The sequence below is a fragment of the Mus pahari genome, chromosome 17 (genome assembly GCF_900095145.1).
Source record: "Mus pahari chromosome 17, PAHARI_EIJ_v1.1, whole genome shotgun sequence".
Taxonomy (NCBI): domain Eukaryota; kingdom Metazoa; phylum Chordata; class Mammalia; order Rodentia; family Muridae; genus Mus; species Mus pahari.
In genome coordinates this window covers 29635117-29654964 of record NC_034606.1, presented here as the reverse complement: position 1 = coordinate 29654964, position 19848 = coordinate 29635117, and the positions used below count along the sequence as shown (strand labels likewise).

Genomic DNA, 19848 nt, shown 5'->3' with positions numbered 1-19848 from the left:
TGTGTGTGTGTGTGTGTGTGTGTGTGTGTACCTGTGGAGATCAGCCTTGGGGTGTTATCCCTCTTCAGATATTGTCCTCCTTGATTTTTAAGGCAGGGTCTCTTCCCTGGCTTAGAACTTCCCAATTAAGCTAGGCTGGCAGGTTGAGCCATAGAGATCTGTCTCTCTCTTCGTTGCAGAGATTACAAGCACACACACCACGCCAGATTTCTTTTTAATGTTGGTACCGAGAATTGAACTCTGGTACTCAGGCTTGTATAGGAAACACTTTACTGACTGAGCCATCTCCCTAGCCAAAGTCAGTAATGTTTAAGCTCTTTGGCCGATTCCAGTTACAGACAGGTTCTGCAACAGTGCCGGTATAGATGACTATACCATGACTATGGTCTGGGGATTATTCTCTATGGAGCAGGGATTGTCACAGTGATGATGGTAATGGCCATTTACTGGCTGACATCTGTAGGCCAGGCCATCTGCTGAATTTTTACAGATGTTCCCACTAGTCCTCCCTGTGTCCTCTGTGGGAGGCTGGAGAAGAAAGGAGGGGCCATAGCTTCTGACTGATGTCTGGGGAGTTGACTGATTGGCAGGTAGAAGCCACAGAGGAGGCTGCCGTACTTGTCTCATTCGCCCCTGAGAGACCACTGTGGTCATCTCAAGTCTGAGATTGAGGTTTCTGTTGTTACCACAGCATAACCTGTCCACATCCTGGTGGATATAGCCATCCTTTTAATAACCACAGTGGATTGAGGAGTCAATATTCAAGACCATATTTTTGCAAAGTTGTGCATTGAGGGTGAGTTTATTTTGACTTGTGGCTTGGGAGGGGAGAAGAACACAGTAAACCAGGCTATTAATCTTAGTCTGGTTGATTTGTCCGTGAAAACCACTGTGTATGTCTCAAGAAACCAGATTAAATCAATTAATAAAGCCCTGTCCTGTGTTTTTGCAGCACTTTTCTCGGTGTATGTCTTGGTGCTCTGTAAACCTCATACCGTCGCTAGTGTGTTTGATGCCTCCCAGAAGGATGGAGAGGCATAAGTTGGTCTGTGGGTTTCCATCAAGTGAAAAAAGGAGCCGTGTTTATCCTGCGTGCATAGGGTTCTGACAGGAGCGGTGACGGTCTGCGGAGCGGAGCGGTGGGAGAGCGCTAGGGAAGGTGGTCCTGGGAGAACGGGAGAACTGGGCAAAAGCTCAGCACCAGGAAATGGCATTGACAGGAGCTCTGTCTAGCTCAGAACGACGTCAGGAATGGCAGCATTCCCCACCACCGTGGAGACTGGAAAAGTCCATCAAGTGGGTGTTTCTCCTTGTGGTTTTCATCAAGCAACAAACATATCTCCTAACTTTTTTTTTTTTTTTTTTTTTTTTTTTTATTTCAGTGTTGGAAGACATTTGTGTGATGAAGGACTAGATAAAGATGATTTCATGGACATGTTCCCCCCATTTGTCCTGAGAAATCATACCAGATACCAAACCAAGGGTTGTGCATTGCTTATTAGTAATTATTAAACACATACATAAACACACACACACACACAAATACACACACAAATACACACACAAACAGGACTCTTGTTCATGCCTCAGGGAGTCAGACTGAGCTATGACCATTAACTCCGTTGTTCTCTGGCACTGTAGACATGAGCATCTGTGAGCTACATGGCCTAGATCCCAGGTCTGGTGGGGTAGGTGGTTTGGATTGCGCTCCTTGTAACTAGTAGACAAGTTTCTTGACACCTTGGGCCCTCTTTTTAAAAATGTAAAATATTGAAGATGACTTTCAAAGTTCTTGCCTTCAAAAATTGGGGAGTTCAGTGGAAACCCAGTAGGCTGCTGTGGTTAGTTTTGTCTGCTTGATTCTTTCTAAAATCACCTGGGAAAAGAGCCTCAGTGAAGCATTGTCTAGATCATTTAAGTCAAGTTGGCTTGTGGGCATGTATATAGATGATTATATTGACTTGATTAACTAAGGAGGGAAAACCCATCCACTGTGAGCGGCACCATTCCCTAGGCAGGGTCCTCCACTCCCTAGGCAGAAGATCCTGAATTTTGTTAGAGTGGAAAAGGCAAGCTTAGCACAGGCATGTATGCATTGACTTATTGTTCTGCTCTTTCCTGTGGATGTAATATGACCATTTCTCTCAAGTTCCTGCTGCTTTGACTTCCCTGCTTGATGAAGGGTAACCTGGAACTGCGAGCTGAAGTAAACCTGTTACCCATAAGTTTGTTTTGTCAGCGCATTTTATCACAGCAATAGGAAAGGAAACTAAGACATGGGCACACACAAAACAAGTGACCTGTTACATGAAAATGTTAAGCCTAGGGCTTAGGTTAAAGGTATTTTTCTCCTCCTTTGGAGCTGAGAAATGCATGCAGTCTTTTGGTGTCTGTGCTTTAACATGAAACCTGTACCAGGGATTTAGAGAGGGACCTGGTTAAACCAGTTGAGCTTCTTTGTGACATAGACTATATTGATATCCCCCTTCAATATCTTTAACTTGAAATAGTAACTGTGAGAAACTTAAGTTCATTCACACTTTTAGCTCATGTATGAGTTATTCTGTTATGTTGTTTAAAGTTATGAATTTCACATATTAGTGTCTATAGCTAGTGACTTAATCATTTAGGCTACTTTTGAGTGCTGTTCAACTCATTCCTCCGTGGTGCCTCAATGAGCTCTTGGTTGTAGGGCTGGAGTGACATTAGCCCCCCAGACTGGAGTAAGTCAGCACTGATGGCCACATATGCCCCTGACTAGCTGGCTGCAGCTGTATGCCAGGTACATACTTTGTATCAGGGACTCTACCAGAGTCAGTGCTGGCTCCGGAGTACTGGGTTAGCAAGATGGAATGGCCTTTGCCTACAGGAAGCTCCTAGTGTTTGAGAAACTGTCATACCATCACAATAGCTGAAGGCTATCAACAAGCACCCAGGCTTTCGAGAATACGCACAGGAAGGGATCTGACCTGGTTTGCTCAGTGTGGTGAATTCCTGGACATGACAAAGAACCCAGACATGCAGCTGGGGGCTGGAGGTGCTAAAGGCAGCAGCATGTGGTCCCAAGTGCCAGGGGCCACCTGAGGGAGCATCGAGTTCAGTTGACAAACAGCATGGCACTGACTTAAGGAGTCTTAGGACACGGCCTTCTTGGGACATCTCCTTCGTCCCCTGACTTCTTGAAGCTGAGGCAACAATCCCCACTTTTGAAGTTTACAGGGTGTTTCTTATCTTTATCATTTGTCAGTTGCAAGGCCCTGTACGGGAAGTAAGATAGTGTATCTTTCATCCCTGGAAGGGAAGGGGTCGTCATGCAACTCTGGGTGGCCCCCTAGCAGTGTGTGGCACAGGCTGGAATGTGTTGGCTACATGTTTAAAGAAATAATCTGCCGCTCATCCATGAGCTTCTGACTGTGCGACTCTAATCAATTGCAACTGTGGCCGTAGGTCACAAAGCAGGTAGGGACGTAGGGAACAGTAGCATGTGACAGCCCCAAGTACATGTTTGTGCATAGAGCCACTGAAGCTTCAGTTGACCGAGGCAGTTAATGGGGGGAAATGGTGTGCACCTGGGAGTGGTTTAATAGATACTAACTTGTGATTAAAACTTTCAGGTAAATTAGCTTTTCTTCATTGATGTCATATTACCTACTTTTCTTTCTCCCCTGTGATCCTGTCTCCATTAATAGATTACCAGCCCCAAGTCTTCTCTGTGCTGCTGGCTCTCTTCAGTGCTGTGCGCTTCCTTCCAGGTCTTTCCGTATCCCTTGGCCCTGTCTGTGTTTGCCTGCCTACAGCCTTCCCATCCCAGTTGTCATCCTTTGAACAATAGGCCTTTCAAGACATTAAAGGATTCATCCCTACAACCACCCTGTTATCGCAGAATTTTAACCTCTCTGGTCTTTCCTACCACAATTTCCCCACAGATCAGGATAGATACTGTGTACACAAATTGCATCCTATGAGATACATGATTTTGCACTTTATTCTTTCCACTTACTAGCCATATGTCTTGGTTTTGTTTTGAGTTAAGGTCTCAGATAATTGAGGTTGGCCTTGAACTTGGTTTATAATAGCTGGGATGACCTTGAACTTCTGATACTCCTGTCTCTGCCTCCTAAGTGCTAGGATTAGACTCGCATGCATCACCCTGCCCAGTTTATGTGGTATTCGGGATTGAAACCAACGCTTCCTACCTAAATGCTAGGCAAGTACTTTAGTAAGGAAGCTACTTTCCCACCTCCCAAAAACCATAAAGCTTTTTTAAAAATTGAAAGATTAAACAAAAGATACTTTATGCGTGTGAATGTTTTGCCTGCATGTATGTACATGTACGACATATGTGCTGTAGAGGTCAGAAGGAGGCGTCACTGAAGATATGAACAGTTGAAATCTTCTATGTGGGTGACAAGAACTTCGCTGGGGTGCTCTACAAGAGCGGTGAGTTGCCCTTAACCACTGAGCTGTCTCTTCAGCCCCAACACTCAGAAATTTTAAATCAGCAAATGAACTCCTACTGTGTGTCAGGCATTGTTTTAGGGGACAAACCAGAACAAAGCAGGTGTTATACATCTAGGTCTAGTTCTTGGAGAGAGACAGAAGATCTTCTGTGTGTTTTCTCAGGAGTTATAAACATAGGGAGAAAACAGTATGTCTGAAGATGAATCACCAAGTACCTTCTCATGCTACTGTGTACTTACTAACCATATATGATCTTTGCTGTTGGCACACTGTCGTGTATTTGGAGTGTCCGGACTATGAATGTACAGAGAATGCGTGAGTCACGGAGGACAAACTCTTTACTCAGAGATGAGCGAGCAGATTCAAGGGAAAGGGGCCTTGCTCAAGACCCGGTAGTTAAGATAGTTTCCGTTCGTTCTAAAGTTTCTCTTAGAACCCTATTGTGCCACTTCCCCCAGAAGATTATTTTTATTTCTGTAAATCATACTGCAATGAGCACTTTATACCAGCACCACCCGAGTGAAAATAGTACGTCCACAAATAATGAAACCAAAAGGAAAGGCCATTATTGACTGAGTTCTTCCATTTGCCAGGTACTGTGCTGTGTCTCTGGCAGCAAGTGTCTGCATGTCCCTCTCTTTTCAGGTGAGCAAAACATTCAGGCCTGGCTGACTCGGAGCCTGTGTCGACAGCCTTCCAAGTCTGAACACGAACATGGGAATGTCAGGAACCATCAGTTTTAGTTACTTTTTGCCTTTGACAAAATACCTGGCTGAGAAGGGAGGGTTTGTCCTGGATCACAGGCTGAAGACACAGTCCAACTGTGGTGAGGATCTGATGGCAGCCGGAGCCCGAGATAGCTAGACATAATACATCGCAGTCAGGGGGCAGAGGTGAACGATGCTGCTCAACTTGTAGCGTGTCCTTTTTATTCAGAATGAGACCCCAGCCCATGAGCTAGTACCACCCACTTGCAGCGGGGATCATCCCTCCCCAGAGGAAGGAAACACTGTCGCAGACATTCAAGCTCTGTTGGGCTTTAGCTGTGTGTAACTGCTCTTCTTCTCGCAAAGACCAAAGACAGTTCAGATATTGACATTCCCATTTGTTCCCATTTTGCCCAATCATCACGAGAGCAATTATTAGGGTGAAGGTGAGGTTAGAAATGGAGCCTGGACAGTGAGGGATTTTTGCTGATTCTGGGTGGAAGAAAAGGCAAAAGTGAGGAAGGTGGACCTTCCTGCAAATAGATGAACTCTTTGTTCTTGAGTTTCTTCATCTAAAGCCAAGCAGAAGTATGATGGAGCTGGAAGGCCTGAGTGCCAAATGGGCATCAGTTGTTCTGTGGACAGCAGCAGGATTGGGCAGCAGTGGTCCTGTCACTCTTTTCTTTTGTGTGTCTGCGTGTAAGCATGAGATTTCTGTAAAATGCATTTAAAAATGTTTTAAAATATCATTGATAAATGGGTGGCTTTGTGTACAGCAAAGGATTTTATTGGTTTACAGGGAAAGCTATGTTTAAATTTTTTTTTTTACATTGTGTGTGCACACATGTGTGCGTGCATGTGCGTGTAACATAAGTACTACATAGCATGTGTGGAGGTCAGAAGACAACTTATGGTACGAGAAGTCGGTTCCCTCTCTCCGCCTTGTGAGTCCCAGGAATTGAACTCGGGTGGTCAAGCATGTTATTCTTTCCCTTCAAGCCATCCCACCAGCCCAGAGCTCGTCACGCTGAGGGTGTGCTGTGGAGGTGGGTGGAAGGGACATTAGAGATTAGGGATGTGGTGACAGTGGAGTGAGGCTCGGAAATGAATGGCCCATCCAGACACCTTCCTTTCCCATTGCTCTGCTGCTGTCCGAGATCTTATGTCATCTCGTCCCTTCCTAAAGGTGACACCACCCCAAGCCTGTGTCCTAGCTTATGGAGGGCAGGTGATCGTCTGGCCTAAAAGGCCCAGTGAGCGGTCCTTTGTGCAGTGGGATTGCACCCTGGGTTGAAAGACGTGTTTGCAGCAAAGGGCCGCGCATCCTGAGCGACCATGTGTCATGAATGTTCCGGCAGCCACCAAGTCTGCAGTCAGAGCAGTGGGCTTTGGACCTCACACTGTGTGCGGTATCGGCAGCTCCGTGCCAGCCCACCCCCATGGGGAAAGCTTTGCTTCAAGATAGGCTTAGAGGGGGGAAAGGACAGTGTGTACAGAAGATCTTTCTTTCTTTTTCCAATTCAAATCTTGGCACAAAAAACATGCTTGCTGTTCCTGTCGCCAGTCTCAGCTGCAGATCCCCATGCTGAACCCTTAAGCTGTCGTCCCCTCCAATTTCAGCTTTCCCAGTAATACACAGTTTTCTGCTTTGGGTGGTGGGGCTGCTAATAACTCCAGGTGGTGAATGGGCGGGAGGGAGTAGGTACAGCTGTGTGGCAATACAACTCGGAAGCGATACAAACCCGAGGAGAGAGTGGAAGCCCGTCAGGAGGTGGGTGCAGTGATAAGGCCTTTTGCTTTCCTTCACGTTGAAGAAAGCCCTCTGTTACCTTGCCTCAGACTCAACTGGTTACTTATTTCATGCTGTGTCTATATGGTGAACTATTATCATATAGCCTCTAACAGTGATGTAACTCTAGTATGTTCATTGAGCAGGGGGAGCTAAGATATGCTGTGAGGTAGAACACAGCAGATTAGTATTCAGATATGAGCCATTCTTACAAAAATACACTATCTTAATATAGATACATAATAACATTTGGAAGGGTATCCATATTTTGTGGGTGGTTGGATCATGAGTATTTATATATTTTTCTTTGTGCTCATATGTATTTTCACATTTTTGCTTCAGTCAACATATTACTCACAGAGTGGAAAAAAAAATATGGCATAGAGGTCCACAGCATCTCAGTTACTGCCTGGCCTTTTATGTGTGGAGAGTCTTCTAGCAATTGGGAATTGTAACATGGAGTGCGGTGCTCATGGTAGCTAGTGTGGCAGAGCCCATTTCTTCTTCGTCTTCTTGTTCTTCCTCCCTCTCCTTCTCTTCCTCCTCTTCTTTTTAAGCTAAGAAGCATTACAAATGACAGTTTATGGAAGTTAAGTGCTTAGAAGGTGACTGATAGAGAGTAAGTAGGGTTTCACCTTTAGCAAGGTGTCTGGCGGGAATCTTTGCAGCCGAGAGCTGAGACACAGTCATGGGAAGAGAAAGTGGATGTGCGGTGCAGGACAGTGGGGTCCTTTTTCCTTGATGTAGTTCACAAAGAGGGCTGGAACAAGAGCCTTCAACACCTCCTCTGTGATGAATGTGTTCCACTTGGAAATGCGACTGGGACTCACATACAGACCTTTAACTTAAGGGGACCTTGGTCACGAGGACTTCAGGGGGCTGGATAAGGTTTTGTTAAATAGCAGGAAGGACTTGGGTGTGATAGGGTGGCTTCGTCTTTGGTTCTTTTGAAATGGCAGTTCTGACGTCTTCTGCCAGTGTGAAATGAGCTTCCGGCCGTATCCCAAGCCCCACTGTCTGCTCTCATCAAATATGCTCCTTGTTCACTGGGGGACTGTGGAGTCTTCGCTTGGAAGCCCTGGCTATGGAGGAGATGGTTGGGAGGAGCCTCTGGTCTGGAAGATTCCCTGTTTTGCTTATCCCGGGAAGAGGAAGGGAGAAATTACAGAGCAGGTTTTGAATCTGACCTGGCTGCATGCAGAATGGTGAGGTGGCTTTGGCTCTGCTGTTAGCCAGTGCTACACAAGAGTACCGTGTGGGACAACCAGCCCAGTCCCTGACTGTCAGAGAGGTGGGGAGGCGAGCAAAGCTGCTCTCCTCCTGAGTGTGCACGTCAGGTGGGTTGTAAGGCAACCGGGTGATGTAGCTTAGAAACCATAAACGTGTTTAGATTCTTGGACCCAGCAGTTACATAATTATCCAGGGAATTTATATGGTCACAACTCATCCTCAAAAAGTGGAACGACAAAAGCCGAGATGGCTGCCCCAGCAGCAACAGTTAATAAGGACAGCTCTTTTGGGGTCAGAAAGTGCCTTCCTGTACAGTGGATTCTTATCCCCGTTGACCAGGTAGGAAATGGGAGGTTGGAGATCCCGAGTGAATGAATGGTGTGCTTGGGCTCTGCACTCTGGTATGTGCTTCCTTGTCCTGTGGGGCTTGCCTGGAAATGCAGGGTGCAGAGGCAGGAATCAGGAAGTTGTCAGGGAGGAAGGGAGACAGTTAGACAGTGTTGGAGAAACTGACACTGCAAGAGGTTGAATGAGTGTAGGTCCGAGAGCAGGCACAGAGCCTGACCAGGCTGTACACTCCAGAGTTTTGAAGTGGCTTTGACTCTGTTACTACCCTGTGCCCCCCAAGAATGCATGTGGGGCGAATGGATGAATGAAAGAAAGACTTTAAGGGATGAGGACATTAACAGCAGCTTCGGTAGGGAATTAGACATCAGGAAGGGTTTTTTCCCCATTAGAGTTGTGCAGCGTCTACATATAATTCAGTTGCACAAACCTCTTCTCCCTAGGGAGTGTTGTAGTCTGCTGGCCCTGAGGCCACACTTTTCCAAAACCCTTTACCTAAAGGCTCTTTCTTCTGGTTTCACTCCACCATTGAAAAAAAAAAAAAATCCCCATTGTGAGCAGGTCTAGGGTCAGCTGGCATATTGGATATGGACACATAGCAGTGGAGGGAACTGAGCTATCGCGGTGTGATGAAATACTCTGTAGCTGTTAAATCTAAGTGCATCTGTGGGGAAAGGAGAAAGGCTTGGGGAATAGTTAATGCTCATCTCAAGATAGCAGTTAAAGCCGTGTGTGCCTGCGCGGGTGAAGGTTAGAGAAGAGGCATGAGCACCGGGTAAAGGTAACTGGGGTCCGGTGGAGACGCCATCCAAGTAGTGTCCTCAGCTAAGAACCCTTTGGTTGCTGTCCCTAAAACCCCAGTTTCAATCAGTCATAAACCCAGGGAAATACATAATACATAAAAAATTTTAACATTTATTCTTTGCTTGGCTCGGGAGCGCTATCTATAGGACCTTGAACATACCAGCCAAGTGTTCTACAACTCAGCCACCCCCCAGCTCCAGTTTGTTGTCAACTTGGACCCCTCCAGAGTCTCTCTGCTGGCCTCCTAGCCTCTATTGTCTCCCACAGTGGGCCCATTTGGACATCATGTACCAAGTGGTCTTGATAGGAAATATATCAGATTCTGTTTTTCCCTTGGTTACAAGTATCTTTTCGTGTCACTGTGTTAAGATTTGCTGTGGCTTTGGCTTCTTATTGTCCTTCTCTCCAATTCTAGATGTCTCACAGACTTCTCTTGTTCCCTTGCTGCCCCCTTTTCTTGCCTCAATTCCTCAGGACCAACTCTAAAGGTCCCAGCTTTGGCAAAACCTTCAGAGCTATTCTAAGCAGAGATGGCTCCTTCTTACAACATACATTACAACATTTTCCCCGTTACAATTTCCAAGTTCTTGCTCTTTTATAGAAACCTCCAGAGACCTCAAAGAGGGACCATGGACCATGTGTTCTCTACCTCAGACCCTCCCATGAATCCTGGGATATAGTAGAGGGGATAGTACAAAACGTTGATTGAACACAACAGTTTATCTTAACGTTATAAAGATTTATTCATTTTCATTTGTGTGTGTGTGTGTGTGTGTGTGTGTACATACACATATGTGTAAGCATGTGGATACAGGTACCTGAAAGGCCTGAGAGCATCAGATTCCTCACATACACACACATACACACACACACACACACATGCCCGCACGCACACACATGAACACATGCACACGCACTCACACATGCACATAGGCACGCACACAAACGTGCACACACATATGCACATGCACACACAAACAAGCACACACACGCATGCATGCATACACACACTTCGCACACATGCACACGCACACACACATATCCTCTGTAAGAACAGTTAAGTGTTCCTAACTGTCGAGCATCCCTCTAGCTCTGTCATCATCGTCGCGCTTTGAAATTTGAGAAGTAGACAGAGTGTAGTATATATATGTGGAGAATCAGACAGATCTCGGAGCTGACAGATTGCGTTCGAATCCTGGAACTGTCACATGCTGAACCCCGCATTCCTCATTTACAAAGCGGACATGAAAACAGTACCAGATGGGGTGTCTATGAAAAGCAAAGGAGGAAATGCAAGTCAAAGGCTGCGTACAGTGCTTGGCACCGTGTAAGTAGTGTGAGGACTCCAGAGGTCTGAGGGAGCTGCTGTGACTGCAGCCTCTCTGACTGGCTGGTCTTCTTTCCGCCAACGTCTCCTCAGTGTCCTTCTGCTTGCTTTTGTAATCTAAAACTTCTAAACCTTTGGCCTCAGCTGAATGAAATGTGATCGTGGTCAGGAAGGAGGGAGAAAGAACTGTGGCAGAAGAAATCTAGCCTTCCTTGTAGGGGGCTTGTTTCCTGAGCCGGTTTTCTGCAGATGGGCCATGGTGGAGCTTGCTTGTGTTTCTCGCTATAGCCAGAAAATGGGTCCTGGGCCAATGAGGGGGAAGCTGCTCAGAAAGGAGCCTTCTGGGCTCTCAGCAGGACCTGTCCCGTTGTTCTTAGTCACCAGCCAACTCTTGTCGGAGTATAAGCACCTCAGGCCAGAGTCCACTTCTGAGTCACACAGATAGCATTAAGGCCAGTGGGCGAAGACTGCGGTGTGAAATCTGAGGTTCCTCAGACAAGAAGCTGACAGTCGCTGTGATGCTCTCCGGATGGCTGGAGGTGTTCCAGCTAAACTGGATGTTCATAGGAGAGATTTCTGCAGTGGTTGTGTGGTTGCTTAGAGGGACCAGTCAGATACGTGGTGTTACATTCATGGGCCAATGAATACTGGTGTGTGTCAGGTAAATGGAGCAAGCCTTATTGGATGGTGAGGATAGTTTAATAAAAAATGATGAAAACCCGATGTAGTGTTGAATCCATAGCCTCCTGAAGTATAAAGATCTGAGATGTAGGATTCTTGCCCTTAATGTACGCCACCCCACCCCTAGGCTCTCCTGACTGGATTGCATACCATATTGTCTTCATGAAATTGAAGAAGCAGACAGGCTTACTACAGTAGAAGACACCAGATTGAGTTAACTGGCTACATTTATCAAGGCCAGCGGTTCTTAAATGATGGATGCTTGTGATTAGGGTTCGAACTGCCCCTAAGTTCATGAGTCGGAAAATCATATGCAGATTTGTGTATACATATTCATCCTCCTAAGGAGAAAAAAGAAAGTCCATACTTCATGGGATTTTCAGTTGGGGTCTTAACCCCAAAATGCTCAAAACCTTTTACTTCCATCTTAGTGCTGTGCTAAGAAAACTAAATACAGTTACAGGAGAGGTAACTGTGCTAAACGTTTATAGTTCCGTGCTAGTACTCCGAGTTTTACAGCAGGGTTCGAATGAGCTAGTAGATGAGACCGTTTTTGTGTGTGTACAGAAGGGAAGGGAGCGTTTATTTTCCAAGAGTGACAGTAGGATTAGAAAAGTAATTAAGTGGTGTAGCTCTACATCACATCAGAATTGCAGCCCACTCGACGTTTCTGCCGAGTCGACGACCCCAGAACAAGGGTCTGATTTATCTAAAAGACTGCGTGTGGTAAGCCGCGTTATCAAGTGGAGTCTCATTTCTGTTCCCAGACTGATCGTTTAACACCTCCCAAGGGCGTCTCTGCGATAGCATCGCAGGCGATAACGGTGCTTCTCCCTAGGCCCTGGGGAGCCTGCCTAGCGCCAGAGCTGCCTCTGGAAGCGCGCGCAAGAGGCTCTGTACCAGGCCCGAGGGGAAAGGCTTGCTGCCAGGAGCCAGGCCTCTCCAGGTGCCGGGTGCTGGAATGCGGCGTCCCCCTGGGTTTAGCTCAGAGCCTCGGTCTCTTTTTGAGCTTATTAATCTGTACTTGTTCACCGCCGCAGTAAGACCCTCGCAACCTCCCGGATGCCGCCTCCCGCGAAGGTGCTGCCCCTTTAAGGGAGGGCGTGGCCTCGTGCGGCGTGGCCGCGCCCCCCAGCTTTCTGTGGGGCGCGCCGGACCACCTGTCTCCGGCCGCGCCCCGCCCCTTTCCCGAGGGGTGGGAGAAGAGGGCGGGGAGGACGGTAGAGGCTTTACCTTGCGCAGCGGTCGAGCGGCGCATGCGCACGGCCGGACAGGTCCGCGGCGCCCTCACTTCCTGGCACTCCCCCTCCCCCCTTCGCCGTTACCCTGTACATCCGGGTCTCTTGCCCTCCCTACTCCAAGCCGCCGTCGCCGCCGTCGCCGTCGCCTGGCTCTTCGCGGCTCCGCCAGAGGGGCAGGTGCGGAGGGGCTCCCGGTCCGGCCGCCGCCGCCGCCCCGCTCCGGGCCCGGGGCTCCCCCTAGCGCCGTGACGAGCCGCCGGCGGCTGAGAGAAGCGCGGCCGAGCGCCCGAGCTCGTGGCGGGTGAGTGACCGGCCGGTCGTCTCCTCACGCCCCTTGCGCCGCGGCGGGCCGCGCGGCCGCCCTGCGCGCTCCCGGCCCTGCCTGGGCCCGGCCTCCGCCCATTCATTCGCGGCGTCCGCTCTTCCGCCCGGGCCGCGGCGCGTGCGGGAGCCGGCAGCTCCGTGCCCGGCGCTTCACGGCTCCCCGGCTTCCTTGCCTGCCTTCCTGGCCCCGTGCTCCGCTGCGCCCCGGCTCCCCTGCTTTCCGGGCCAGCTCTCCCGGGGCCCTCACCCGTCCTTTCCTCGGACCATGCCACGCTTTGCCGGGACACCCTGCGCCCATGGAGGGTTTGTGTGTCTTTGCTCCCATCGCTGCGTCTTTCACCTATGAGGCCAGACCTTTCAACTTTTAATTCCCCACGTTTAAAGTCCAGATGCTCAATCCTAGGGTGTGGTCTTAGTGTGTTTCCAACACACACACACACACACACACACACACAGAGCTTTTTACTGTAATTACCCAAATCTGTCAGAGTCTCGTGAGAGTGGCCATCGGGATGTGTGTGTAATCTCGTGGCTTCTTTGGACCACTCCGACTCCCTCGTATTTGGTACATTAATTTTTCTCTTGAGCATAAAATTTGTCAAAAAGTGTTCTTTTCTATGATTCCATGCCTGCTTTGCAGCATCACCTGTTTGTACTGTTAGTGAGACTTTCTCTTGCCTCTGACAACACTTATAGACACTCGTGTCATCAATACTGCTGGAATGCCTGAACCCTGGCCGAACCACCAAATGCCTGTTCTGGATAAAGCAAAGTTTTCTCATTCGTTGACACTTTCTCTCTTCTCCTGAAGTGTATTAAGTTTGACACCTTTGAACCCTGCTGCATGAGAAATGTGTGCCAATCAATTTTGAGTTCTTTGAGTCTTACAGTTTGGTATATTGATGTTCCTGTAGCCGAAGGAACTCTTGTCACTCGTGTGTCTGGTATCTTATTGCATGTAATTTTAGATTAGTATACCCCAAGAAAAAACATACAGATCCTTTTAATTCTTTAATTGTGTTTAGTAATGGAAAGGGAAGCTTAGTGCTGAGAATGACCGTAGTTGGAGTGTATTTGATAGTCTGTTGTAAAGTTTAACTGAAACTGCCTAATCGGCATCTATAAAATGAACTAACAGCACTTTCTGCACTGTGACTTTCATGGTCCGTTATGGTGAACTCCAGTTCATTTCAGAGCACACATGCCATATATCATGGCAGCCATACCACCCTATAATGGCCACAGTAGCATTTTCTAATACTTTTTTCTTTCTGAGCAACTAGGTTTTTGTTGTTGTTGTTGTTCTTGGGTTTGGAGGTGCCCCCCCCATAGCCACTTTACAGATTTCTCTTTTAAAAAAAAAAATTAATGTTGTGTGTTTGTGTGTGAAAGTGCAGGAGTCTGTGTGTGATTCTGGAGTTGATTCTCTGTTTTCTTCTTCCACCATGGGATTCAGGGATTGAACTAAAAGTAGCCATGCTTGGGCCATCTCACCCTGCCCCAGCAGTGAGATTGCTCATCCTTTTTTTCCCCAGAGTGATTTTTGCAGTATGACTTAGAAAATCCCTTATAACATCAGCAGAGCTGTGGCTGCCTTGGAGGAAAGCCTTGCTTTATAAAATGCTGGTGGTTCTGTAGTGTTATATGTAATAATATGTTATATGTAATTGTTATATGTAATAATATGTTATATGTAATTGAACAGAGTGTGCTTTTTTCTTCACCAAGAAAGAGGCCATTTAATCAAGGAGGGCTAGGTTAATAGGTTGCTTTTGGTTGTCCCAGCAGAGTGAAGGCAGTTGATTTCTTACATGGTATAGGTGATATTTAATGGAGTTTAAAAATTCATTTCTCTGAACTTTCTGAAAATAGGTTAAAAATAATGCGTGTGGAATTGTGCCATGCTTAAGATTGTTTGACTTGTATTTGAAGCAACCATTTATCTTTACTTAGTAAACAGTAATTGATGGAGAAGTACAGAGTGATGAGTTTTTCATATTACTCCTAGTCTCCTTAGGGAAAAGCCTAGATTATCACTCTTACTAAGTATTGATGCTTCAGTTGTTAAGAGCCAGTAATTTTCTCTTTCCCTGTTTCAGGAAAGCAAAAGACTATATTATCTGAAAACACTTGTGTTGGTGTTTTTATTCAGTCTATTATTTTTGGTTATTCTTTTATAGCACAGCTTAGCAGTTTCTGCCTGGTGTATAGTGTATGAATTGTTAATATTTTGGGCATCCTAGACTGCAACAGCACTTTGGAACTATTGTAACTATGTGGCAAAAGTTTTAGAGAAAGATATTTTTTGCTCTGAGCTGCTGATCTCAAAATACTAAGTATTTTGAATTTGCTGTGTTGGGTTATTAAGTTATTTTGAGATCTTTAGGAGACAAAGAAGCATAGACATCATTTGTGTTATGTTCTAATCTATAGACTGGATTTGTTTATTTCAAATGGGTGTCGATATATATATATATATCTTGCCAGTATTCATGAACAGTAGTCAATTTAGAACATTTCTCCTGGGTTTAGTTTGTTTTCCAAGAGTTAGCATAAAGTGTTTTGGTTATGGGAGCTCTTCTATATCTGTTTACTAAAGTAGATTAATTTATTCAAAGGTTTTTTTTTTCCCCACATAGCAAAGATGACATAATCCGATGGTACAGTGGTAACTTGGTTTTTGGACTAGTCATGCTGATATGCTACCAGTAGCTAACACTTGTACTGGGTTTCTTTAGGCCAAGGTAGTACTTTAAGACATGGTTTGATTTTAAAACAGTCTTGTTAGATAAATACTTATACTGCTGTCTGATAGATGAGGAGTCAGGTGCTAGGCTGCAATGTTGAGCAGCTGCCTTATACCCACTAAATTAGCTGGATGACAACCCTGGAAGACATAGGTTAACTTTGAATTCATTCTTGATCAACATTAGAAAACTAAGGCATAAAGAGCTTTGGCTATTTGTTCAGATGGCTTCTAGGTAGAATACCTTTTTGACTCACAGTCTTTAAATAAATTTTTATTTCAAGGCGTTCGTTTGTGGCCTTATTTTACATTAAATGTTTAGATGGTATTCTTCAGGCAAGAAATCTCAACTTTTCAGCCACCACAGAGATATATTTGCTTGTTCTGTTTTCTCCTTGGAGTGTATACATTCTTGCTTACCAGTAACAACTTCCTCCCCTTTCCACTCAAGCAAGTAAATAGAATGCAAATTAGTGCCATTTGTATTCAAACAACAAAATCGTTCTTAAGGTTTTTGTACTCTCTATATAAATAAACATACAAACAGACACATACCGAATATATGTTCTTAATTTTTTATATCTTCACATCTGAATAATACAGTCATGGGTGAGAATGGCTGGTTTGTAGAAATACACTCTTGGGGTCTTTTGTTTAGCTAGAAGACATGATCCAAAGCCATTTTTGAAGCTGTTTTGATCAAATACATATTCCTCACAGGAAAGATTCAGGAGTATGTATTGTGTGGGATACTGAAGCTCTGAACATTTGCACTTTTCTCCTCTGCAGTAATTTCTACCTAGTGTACTTTGCCTAGTGCATCATGTGGCACATGTTAAGTCTTGGACTGATACCAGTCATCAGTTGGCATGCTTTCAGATAATTTAGATGATACTGAATTGTAGGTCAGAATAAGCATTTTTGGATATCATTTGCTAAGGAAAAGAATTATGACATTGTACATGTTATTAGTTGGGATTACTTGTGCCACCTCTCTCTTCTTAGTAAAAGTAATAGGGAATTGAATACACTCATAGAAATGAATCTTGAGATTTAACTAGGTCTTGAGCAGTCACTTGCCTCTCTTTCTTGAGATTAAAACCAGAGCCTTAAATAAGCTTCTGCATATGCCCTACTATTGATATATGTGCTTTAATCCCTTGAAGTATACATCTGTAGTTTTTTTTTTTAACTTAGAGATTCTTTTCATTGTAAAATTGTAGTGCTTATATGTGATTTAAAAAAAACAGTGTATATGGACATAAAACATTTAATTTCTAGTTTGGAATAGGATAATCCTGAGATTATAAAATGTGAGTACCAAATCACACCTGTAATCCTAGCACTTGAGAGGTAGAGGTAGGATTACAAGTTCAAGGCCAGCTCATGAGACTGGACCTCTGAACAAATTTCTAAAACAGTAAAGTGGAAATGCCAGTCTTGCTTATAACCCTGTGACATTATTGTAATTTTCTTTCATTCTTTTTTAAAGACAGGGCCTCATTGTGTACTTTTAGGTTGGTCTTGAATTTGAAATCTTGTCTCAGCCTCCCTAGTGTTGGTATTATAGGTGTGTGCCTTCACACATGGCGTCTTATATGTCTTCACACAACAGAAGAAGCTGGATATAAATTCTTTTCTTTGACATATGGTATAATTCTTGGTGTGTGAATGGCCATTAATTTACCCAAGTAGTTATTGAGTACAAATTGGTGTAACAGTGAAAAAAATCAATTGTGGTCCCTTCTCATAGAAGATAGAAAAACTAGAAAATGTGAATGTTCTGGTTTTCTTTCCATTCCCTTGATAAAACACTGACCAAAACTAGCTTGGAGCAGAAAAGAATTTATTTGGCTTACAAGTTATTGTCCTTTGATGCAAGCCAAAGCAAGGACTTAGAGTGAGAGAAGAACTCTGCGATGACTTCCTTTCTGTACCCTGTTTAGCTTTCCTTCTTATATAACTCAGGACCCCCTACCCCTGGATAGCACTACTCACAGTGGGCTTCCACCCCCCACATACACATAATAGTTAATCAAGAAAATGCCCCACAGACATGCCCACCGGCCAGTTTGTCTAATAGAAGCAATTCCTCTGTTGAGGTCCCTTTTTCCCATCTGACTCTAGTTTCTGTCAACTTCAGCACAGTGACTTAAGTGCTAATACATTATGTGGGTTTCCAATCTTAGAGAATCAGGGTCAACCATCCTGCTGTGTGTATTACCTTCCAAGGTAGCACCTGGGAAATTGGCCAGGCAGATAAATAGTGAGTGCATGGGAATATGGCGAGAGATCATATTAGAATCTTAATATTTGTTCTGTGTGGCAATAATGGACATGGTTAAAGGAGAACTGGGAAAGATGCTGAGGAGTGAGTGTAAGGCCACCTGCGAGAATCATAGTAACACAGTTTTGAATAAATGCAATGGGAAGACCGCTATAAAGTGCTTTATTGGATGAGTGAAATACTCAGATTGTCTTTTCAAAAGAATGAGTGTGGCTTAGTGTTAGGGGATTTATATTCAAGGCAAGAGACCTTAGAGTCCATCTCCAATTTGGAAAAGGAGGGTTTTGTTTTTTGTTTTTGTTTTTATCTTTATTTTTTTGTTTTCTTTTTTAATTTTGAAGTTTTTGAGGCAGGGCTCTAGAGTAAAAAGTGCTAGGTAATACTTGGAAACATTGGGCTAATACTTTAGTCAAGTTTTGCCATTAGGAAACCTAGGCCTCTCATACAGAGCTTGTTGCTTTGTTCTGGAGAGATATGTTGTCAGATGTACAAAGGACTAAAAACAGGCCTGTCTTATGGAAGGAGACAGCATTTTTATTTTTCATAGCTGTATAGAAATCTTAGAAAGATGTAAAGTAAAGGACAGCTGGTACCTCCTCAAAATAGGCAAAGAGTTATCTACAAAGTATAATTTTCATTCATATATGTATATAATATATATATATATATTATATATATATATATGTATGTAAATTGTCTTGGTAAATCTGCTTTTTAAAAAGAAAAAGGTTCCTACATATAAGAACAGCCCACATTGTGATTGGAGTTCATTTTCTTTTGAGTTTTATTTTTACTTTATTGTGTAAGTGTTTTGCCTCATCTATATTTTGCCTTTATTTGTATGTGTACCACATTCTTGTCTCATATATGTGGAGGCCAGAAGAGGGCACCAGATCTCCTGGAGCTGAAGTTCCAGGTAATTGAGAGTTGTCATGTGAATCCTGGAACCAAACCTAGGTCTTCTGAAAGAGTAGCAAGTGCCTTTAGCAACTGAGCCATCTGTTCAGCCCTGATTATTCATTTTCTTGATACATATTAACCTGTAAGTATGACCTTGATAAGAGGTTTGATTAATTTCCTCTGGGGTAAATGCATAGGTCAATAATTGCTGAAACCTTTGATATCTTGCAATCTGAAGTTTATTCATTACATGTGGTCTTTCGGGGGTGTTAAAGTGAAATGTGAGAAACTTCCATGGAGTAAAAGACTTGAGGCTTTTGATTTTATTACAAGAAACTGCAGTAACTCTCAGTTTGAATCCTTTTGAGTGACAAAATAGATTTGTGGTTAGAAGAACACCTAACACAAGTAGCTAGAGGAAGTTTATACTTGGAATTTTTCTTTGATTTTTAGTTTTTTTAAACAAATTAGGACTCTTATCTTCTAGTTCTTACTTAATAAGTTCACTATTTTCAGCTCTTTTGGTAAAGTTTGAACATTTTGTGTGTGTGTGTGTGTATGTGTGTGTTTGTGTGTGTGTAAGATAGAGGCTCTGTAGCCCATTCTGGCCTGAAGTTCAGTGTGTAGCTTAGGCTGGTCTCAGACTTTACAGTATTCCTCGTTTTTCAGATTCCCAAAGTATTGGGATTGCACATATGAGCTACCATGCCTGGTTCTAAACAAGTTAACTTTAGTCAATGGAGATTATTAATTACCTTCAAAATTTGTGTCTTACATCGTTAATGTCTTACAGCACGTCGTGCATTGTTTGCAAAAGTAAAATAGTCAACTTAATTGACTTCATTTATTTAAATCCAAGTGTTCATGAATTTAGATACTTGGAATTGTCAAACAGTTTAGTAATGCCAGAGCTGGTTGTAAGTTGCTAGTGGGAAATGTGGGTACCTCAAAATCAGGGATTAAAGCATTTTGGTAGTCATTTCCTTGATAATTAGAACTTCCATAT

At 44.3% G+C, this 19848-nt stretch overlaps 1 protein-coding gene across 4 annotated transcripts in view; it reads left to right on the top strand.

Annotated features, from left to right (window-relative positions):
- Fam49b (family with sequence similarity 49 member B) overlaps positions 1–19848 on the top strand; it is a 132634-nt gene that overhangs the window by 47504 nt on the left and 65282 nt on the right. Inside the window, exon 1 of one of the 4 annotated variants that reach the window (XM_021216917.2) lies at positions 12618–12886. The exons of 2 other annotated variants lie outside the window; for them this stretch is intronic. The gene's annotated coding sequence lies outside the window, so the exon portion shown is untranslated. Of the gene's footprint in view, positions 1–12617; positions 12887–19848 lie in introns of those variants that run through there. One more of the 4 variants, XM_021216916.2, reaches the window with a different exon arrangement.